The sequence below is a fragment of the Dendrobium catenatum genome, unplaced genomic scaffold, assembly GCF_001605985.2.
Source record: "Dendrobium catenatum unplaced genomic scaffold, ASM160598v2 fragScaff_scaffold_249, whole genome shotgun sequence".
NCBI lineage: Eukaryota > Viridiplantae > Streptophyta > Magnoliopsida > Asparagales > Orchidaceae > Dendrobium > Dendrobium catenatum.
Window position 1 is genome coordinate 2,176,892 of NW_021318711.1, and position 7,597 is coordinate 2,184,488.

Sequence of the window (7,597 nt, forward strand, 5' to 3'; positions counted from 1 at the left end):
AGAGCCCCCTTAGAGATAGGATACGAAATGAGCATATATGTGAAAAGGTTGGAGTAGCTCCAGTAGAAGATAGTATTAGAGAGAGCCACCTTAGATGGTTTGGTGACATAAAACGGCGGCCTTCCAATGACCCGGTTAGGAGAGTAGAGGTATTAGATTTGACTTATGTTAAGAAAGGTAGAGGCAGACCTAAAAATACTTAGTTAATATAGTAGAGGTATTAGATTTGACTTATGTTAAGAAAGGTAGAGGCAGACCTAAAAATACTTAGTTAATATAGTAGAGGTATTAGATTTGACTTATGTTAAGAAAGGTAGAGGCAGACCTAAAAATACTTAGTTAGAAAATTTTAGGAATAACCTTTCTTTATTAAACTTAAATGATAATTTGACCTTTAATAGGACACAATGGAGAAAAAGGATTCATGTAGCCGACCCCACGTAGTGGGATAAAGGCTTGTTGTTGTTGTTTTTGTTGTTGTTGTAAGTATAAATTGTAAGCAACATAACTAGGTTTGTTGCGAAGGGTTATAACAAAGAGAAAGGGATAGAATTTAAAGAAATCTTTGCACTAGTATCTAGGTTAGATGCCATCCAGGTACTATTAACATTTATTTATTTTAAAGGATTTAAATTATACTAGATGTATGTGAAGAGTGTATTTCTAAATGGGATAGTAAAATGAGATGTTTATGTAGAGCAGCCCCTTGTGTTTGAAAGTTTAGATATCTCCAATCATGCTTATAAGCTCAAAAAGGTCCTTTATGGACTGAAATAAACACTAGAGCGTGATATCATAGGCTTAATACCTTTCAGCTAGAAAAATTCTTTGTTAAGGGCACAAATAATAAAACATTATTTATTTAAAAAATAAGTTAATATATTAATTGTGCAAATCAATTTGGATAACATTCTCTGTGAGTACATCAATGATAATTTATGTAAAGAATTTTCATCCACTACGAGCAATGAGTTTAAAATGAGTACGATGGGTGAGCTGATGTGATTTCAAGTATTTAATATCAAGTAAAGGGAAGAAGGGACCTTCCCAAGAGCCCTATTTCCCAAATAGATAAGGATCAAAATGGAAAATTAATTAACTAAAAGTTTTTTTAAAAGAATAATAAGCTCAATACTTTTTTTAACTCAAAATAGGCTTGAGGTTATGGTTATCATTTACCTATGTACAAGATTTGAGACTGACCCTAAAGAATACCAAATAATCACAATTAAGAGAATCTTCAAATATATTATAGACACAATAAATAAAGGTATTTTGCACCCTAAAAATAGCCTGTCATTTAAATTAATATAGTATTCATATTCATATTTTATAGAATGTATAATAGATATGAAGAGCACTTTAAGAACCTACCAATTTATAGTAAAATCCTTATCTCTTCAGATTCCCATTGTATTGCTCTCATTGTAAAATGTTGGGTCATTCTAAAGAGGTTTGCCCTATTTTATTTCCTAAGATGGATGTGCATCCCTCTGTTCCTGAGGTAGTCGTCGTGGAGGTGGATGATAATCCTGTTAATGGTTTGGTTGAGGTGGTGCTTAATGAGGGGGTACCTGTTAATGATACTACTATTGACAATGATACTATGGCTACTGTTCCTCCTTTACTTAATAAGGTGGGTTCTGTTATTACGAATGTTGTAGAGTTAGGTGTTGGTGTTCCACACCTTGATGTTATTTAGTTTCGCCTACTACTGCCCTTCAGCCGAGTGAATATGTTGTGTTGAATTCTCCTGGTGAGCCTGGTGATGGTTTGTATAACTTGGTTAATCCTGTTATTGAGGAGGTGGAGGCAAAGAATGGTGTGATTCGGATGGATGGGTGCCTTGGTTCACCTGGGGTTGTGGATGTCCCTAGTGTGGTGGTTGATGTTCCTGCTCTCCTGGGTTCTACGATGGTTGCTGGTAATGTTTCTGTTGATCATTTGGATGCTTTTGTAAGGATTCCCTCCGTTGGGGAAGTGATTGTGATGCTTTGGTTGATGTTCCTGTGGGGCTTATTTCGCTGAATGTTTTTAAGTCATGGATTTTATCGCGAGCAAGAGAGTCCTGTTTGAGACAAATTGATTGGTTGGATGACTCGATGGATTCTTCGTGCGATTTGGATGAGGATTTGGAAGATGAAGTTGTGGTCTTACAAGGCTTGTATGGTTTGGATATCACTAAGGCTTTGGGTCCCCCATTCTCTCGTCGTGGAAAATGATATCATTGTAAATCTAGGAGATAGTTCTTCTACTTGACCCATGGATGGCCAGGCTTGGTTGCAACCTTGGTGCTCTTTTGGTCTTTGATTGTAGTTGTTTATTCCTTTCATGGACGTTGTTCTGGGTTTCTGGTACTTTCTTGTTGTTATCTTTTGTTTTGCATTGCTTTTTATCTTCTATTTTAGTTGGATCCAAAGCTCGTAGGTTTTATTCAAATGATGTTCTTTTAGTGAGCTTATGATCTTTTAAGGTCTTGAAATTTTTATCCTTATTAAAGCATTTGCTCTGCCATTAATTTAAAAAAAAAGTAGGAAGAAGAACTTAGTAGCTCTATCCATTAAAATGCAGTGTATATTGTGGCATGAAGTTGTACTACCCAAGTCCTATGGCTGAAGCAAAAAAAATTATGATTTTGGACTAAAGATGGATACAATACTCATATTGTGTGAAATTATAAGTGTGATGTGCATGTCTATAAATCCAATACAATAGTATTGCACCAAACACACAAATATAAAACATCATTTCTTTAGAAACCATGTGTCTAAAGGAGATGTGGATATTCAATCCATTAACATTGAAAATCAAATAACTGGCATCTTTATCAAACCCTTACATTTCAAGAGATTCAATGCACTTAGTATAATATTAGGAATTATAGATTTAAGTGCTTAAATGATTTTGAGTAATATTAATCTGTGTAAAATGTTTTGATTAAATTATTTTCTGATTTTTTTGTGTTTGTGATTTTTTTTCTATGTACTGTTGATGTTATTTTTGTTTTTATTGTTTTTGCAAGTGTATGTATTATATGGTAGTAGTTATTATGTGTGATATTTTCATTAGTGTGATTTATATAGGTTACTTGGATGTAACCAAAAGACCCTAATCTTTCAAAAATGTGAAAAATTAGGTCACATAGTATTGTAAGAACCACTTCATATTTTATGACACATATAGACAAGGATGATTCTCAAAGTCCAAATTCCAAATTCTATAAACTAGATTTTATATTGATAAGAAATTTTACTATATGAATCCCCTTCTGATAATATGTTACCTATTGAAATCAAATATTTTAACAGGAATAATTCTAGCAATAAATATTTCAAAATGATCCACTATTGCAGTTTGCATAGTATGAACATCTCAACATATTTGATGATTTGACTTGGTGAAGGATTCAACCAGTTTTATAATGGATGATCTAATACTAAAGATTGTATTGCACGATATTGATCGAATAGTATGATTAAACTAGTGTTCATACAGTAACTGATGGATGATTTGCCTTGTAATGATGGTATTGTAAGAATCACATCATATTATACAATTGAATTAATGAAATAAGTAGGGAGATCATTTTCGTTTCAAACCACTCCAAATTTCCAACTCCCAGTACTACACTCACTCTAAGACTTCAAATGGCAAGCAAGAAAAGATGGATGTTCACTAGCTCCCAACCCCAAAGGGATACCATATTCAAAAGAGATAAGATGCAAAAGTATATGTACACTATAGAGGCATCTTTCACTAACTCAAAGGTTTTAGATTAAAAAGACTAAGATTTTAGATACTTATATTTTGTAATGTTACCACTCTTTGATTTTTCCTTTGCCTTGCCTTCCTCTATCACATTGAGCTTCTTCTTGATTTCTTTTCGTACCTAAGAATAACTAATTAAAGCCAAAATGAGTTACAAGTGGAGAAAATCTATCAATATAATGGAGAATAAGAAAAGATTGATGTATGAACTTGTAATTAGGTTTTTAATTCTTCTTTTCTTTTTTATTTTAGTCATGCAGTGAGTAGAAAAAATCATACAGATGCACACTTACACACATAAAGGATATTATAAAATTTAACAGATTTAATAAAAGCATTTTTTTGACTTGACTGCACTATATAACTTTGTGTTGTACGAAATGAATGATAATTTTATAAATTTGATAATCAAGTGGGGTTAATTAACATAAAATTAGAATTGAAAATTTGCATAACTAATCATATATAATGATTTAGATAGTATTAGAAGTTTGCTATTCAAATTCAAACCATTGAAATCCAAAATTTTCTAAAAATACATAAATTCAAAATTTGACCTATTTGTACTGAAGGAGCTGATTTGTGCAGAATGAAAGTTAATGACGTACATTATAAATTATATATTTTCGAACCTGAAATGAAGGGAACGAAATAGAGTTGATTTCGTACTGTATGATCCAAATCATATAGTCTGAATGAATAGAGAGAATGTCTGGCCAAAATTTGTTTAGATAGGCCAATCTAATTCATCATCATATTTGTGAAGATTGTACTATACAATAGACATCATATAGTCCGAATAAATAGAGAACCTGTTCGAGTGGACTTCATTAGGATAGGGCAATCTGGTTCCATAAGTTGGTAAGATTGATCAAATCATACACTATGTTCTTAAATCAAACTATACAATTTGCGAATCAAATTATCCATATCAAGATTTGTAGGGTTTGATTTAGAGCTTAATACTTTTATCTTCTTTTAGTAGAAGTCCTTGGATGTCTCATGCTTTCTTGAGGGAGATCAAGAGTGTTGTGAGAGAACTTTTGAGAGAGACTAACACTATTATGTGAGGGAGAGATGGTGAGAGAGTTACAAGTAATTATAAGAAATCTATTGAAAGGGTGTTCAAGAGATCAAGTTCCGCATAGGTCGTTCTTCCTACTCTATGTTGTCTTTTCATCCCAATAAAACAAATTACATAACAGTTAATTTAATTTAAAATTAATTAAAGAAATAAGTATATTTTTTTCAAAATTTAGCAACTTTTTTTATAAATTGCATAAATAAAATCAAATTCAACAAGAATATAATTTTTACATGGTAGTTTAAAATTAAAAAAAATCACCAAATTGTATTATATTTCGTTAAAATAAAAATATAAATTTATACATTTATAAAAATTAAAAATATTGATCATCATTTTTTTTAATTTGGGAATAATCACTCAATAAATAAATATTTCGTAAATTTAAATATTTTTTTGTAAATTGAAAAACTTTGATAAACTCAAAATATAATATACTCATTTCCTACAGGAAAATTTAACAAAAATTGTTTATAAAAATTTAAATAAATTAAAATAATTCAAGACAGTTAAATAAAATACTAACTTTCATTAGTTATACTAATATTTTAACAAATTTAACATATTAATTACCTAACTTTCGTTATTTTAATAAACTCAAAATATTAGCCTATTTCATTTATTTCTTTCTTTGATTAAAAATTATAAAATAATTTGATATTTAATTCTATAAATTGTTAAAAACTTAACTGAACATTGGTTGATTAATAATCTAATTTAAATCAAATTATACCGAATTTGTTTAGTAGTGATAACACCTTATAGTCAATAAATTTTACGATGCAGTTCACCATATGCCCTAATCGCTTGTCTCCAACAAAGCTTAAAAGTGCACTGTATATCTTAAATCAGTGGGTAACTCTTACATTTTATTCCAATAATATCTATAAAAGCGAATATATGGAATTGAAGGTATACTTTTCCCCCACTAAATCTATTAATACTAAAATTACACTTCATCTATTTGGTTTTAAGTCCATTCAAATGAAACCTTTAGACTCTAAGGTTGATCTCCTTAATTAAAATTTACCTTCAACTCGCTCTCTAGTCTTACCAACAAGAAGCTTACACTAGGACACAAAATGAGTATATATGTGAAAAAGTTGGAGTAGCTCCAGTGAAAGATAAGATTAGAGAGTCGCCTTAGATGATTTAGTCACATAAAATATCAGCCTTCCAATTATCCAGTTACGAGAGTAGATATAATAGATTTTACTTATGCTAAGAAAAATAAAGATAGGCCTAAAAAAGCCTTTGTTAGAAAACATTATAAATGATTTTTTATATTTAATTTAAATGAAATCTCGAATCTCAACAAGACAACGAATAAAAATGATTAATATAATAGACCCCACGTAATGAGATAAATAATTGATTTTGTTATTATTATTGTAATATCTGAAATATAATAGGCATCCAAGGTTTGTGATATAACTTTATAATGATAACAATATTGTGATATGCTATAATATTTTTTTTCTTTTTGGGGAAATTTATGCTATAATAATTCAGTAAATGAAATAGAATGTTCGTATAATCTTTTATCAAGATAGAGAAAAAGCTGCGGTGCTAAATACTAAAGTTTGCAATTTTGATAGCCAAAGAAGCTTAAAACCTTTATAAACATTTGAGATCAATGATCAATATTTGTATGGACCAGGCATGACCTAGAAATCTAATATTCAACTGAGCCCAATAGCATCTTTGGATCGATTGGTGGGGTCATACTCGCTTGCTTTTCTAGAGAGAGAGAGTCTGACCTTTTCAGGAGAGAGAAACTATTTTTCAAATTTCTGATTCACGCTTTTGATGGCGGCGGAGGGACACCAGCCTCCACCAGCAGCTGGCGGTCTAAATTCTTGTCAACGTGCTAATCCGACCATTCCTTTTTCAACCTGAGCTAATGTGGCTTAATCCCCTCCAGCATTCGGCGATCTGTTGAATATGGTAGGTAAAGTTAAATTTATGTCTGGGAAACCCTTGATGATTAATGAAGGTGGATTGCTGAATCGAAAGAAACCTATTGAAATAATAGGTAAAGGCAAGAATGTTATCTGTGATGATGGATTGATGGTTCAAAAATTTTCAACTTCTATAGATTTTGGGAATAAAAAAGTTCTGATTACTGATTATTCATCTTCTGGATCAAAGCTGAACCAAAATAACGCGTTGATGGGATTGAAAAAATTTGTGGATTCTAATAATGGAAAAAAGAAAATTTCTAATACCAGTGATCAAAGCTTTATCTGGTCCAAGTTTCAAAGATATTGTAACAGAGGAAAAATCATCCAAAAATGGGGAAGGGATGTTGAATGATTTAAACAAAGTTCGAGAATGTAAAGAAATTGATCTGGCTGGAGAAAATGCCAATGACACTCAGATCAACACTTATACGAAGGCTACCAGCAATGCATTAGCAAATGCATGGGTGAAAAAAATCAAACATCAATGTATCCAATTTGGACTATTGGAATGATTTCACAGAAGATAATGATGTGGTGAAGCTACACTCTGGAATAGAATTGGAGAATTCTAACAAACTCAGCAAATCCTTGGTAATCAAAGTCTTTGGAGACAATACTCCATTCATATGATTAGTTTGGAGCTAAGGAGGCAATGGTCTCAATATGGTAAATTCCACTTAACTATGCTTAGTTTGGGATGGGTGCTTTGTGCATTCGATGAACAAGAAGCTTTAGAATTGGTCTACTCAAATGGACCAAGGTATGTGAGAGATGACATGAT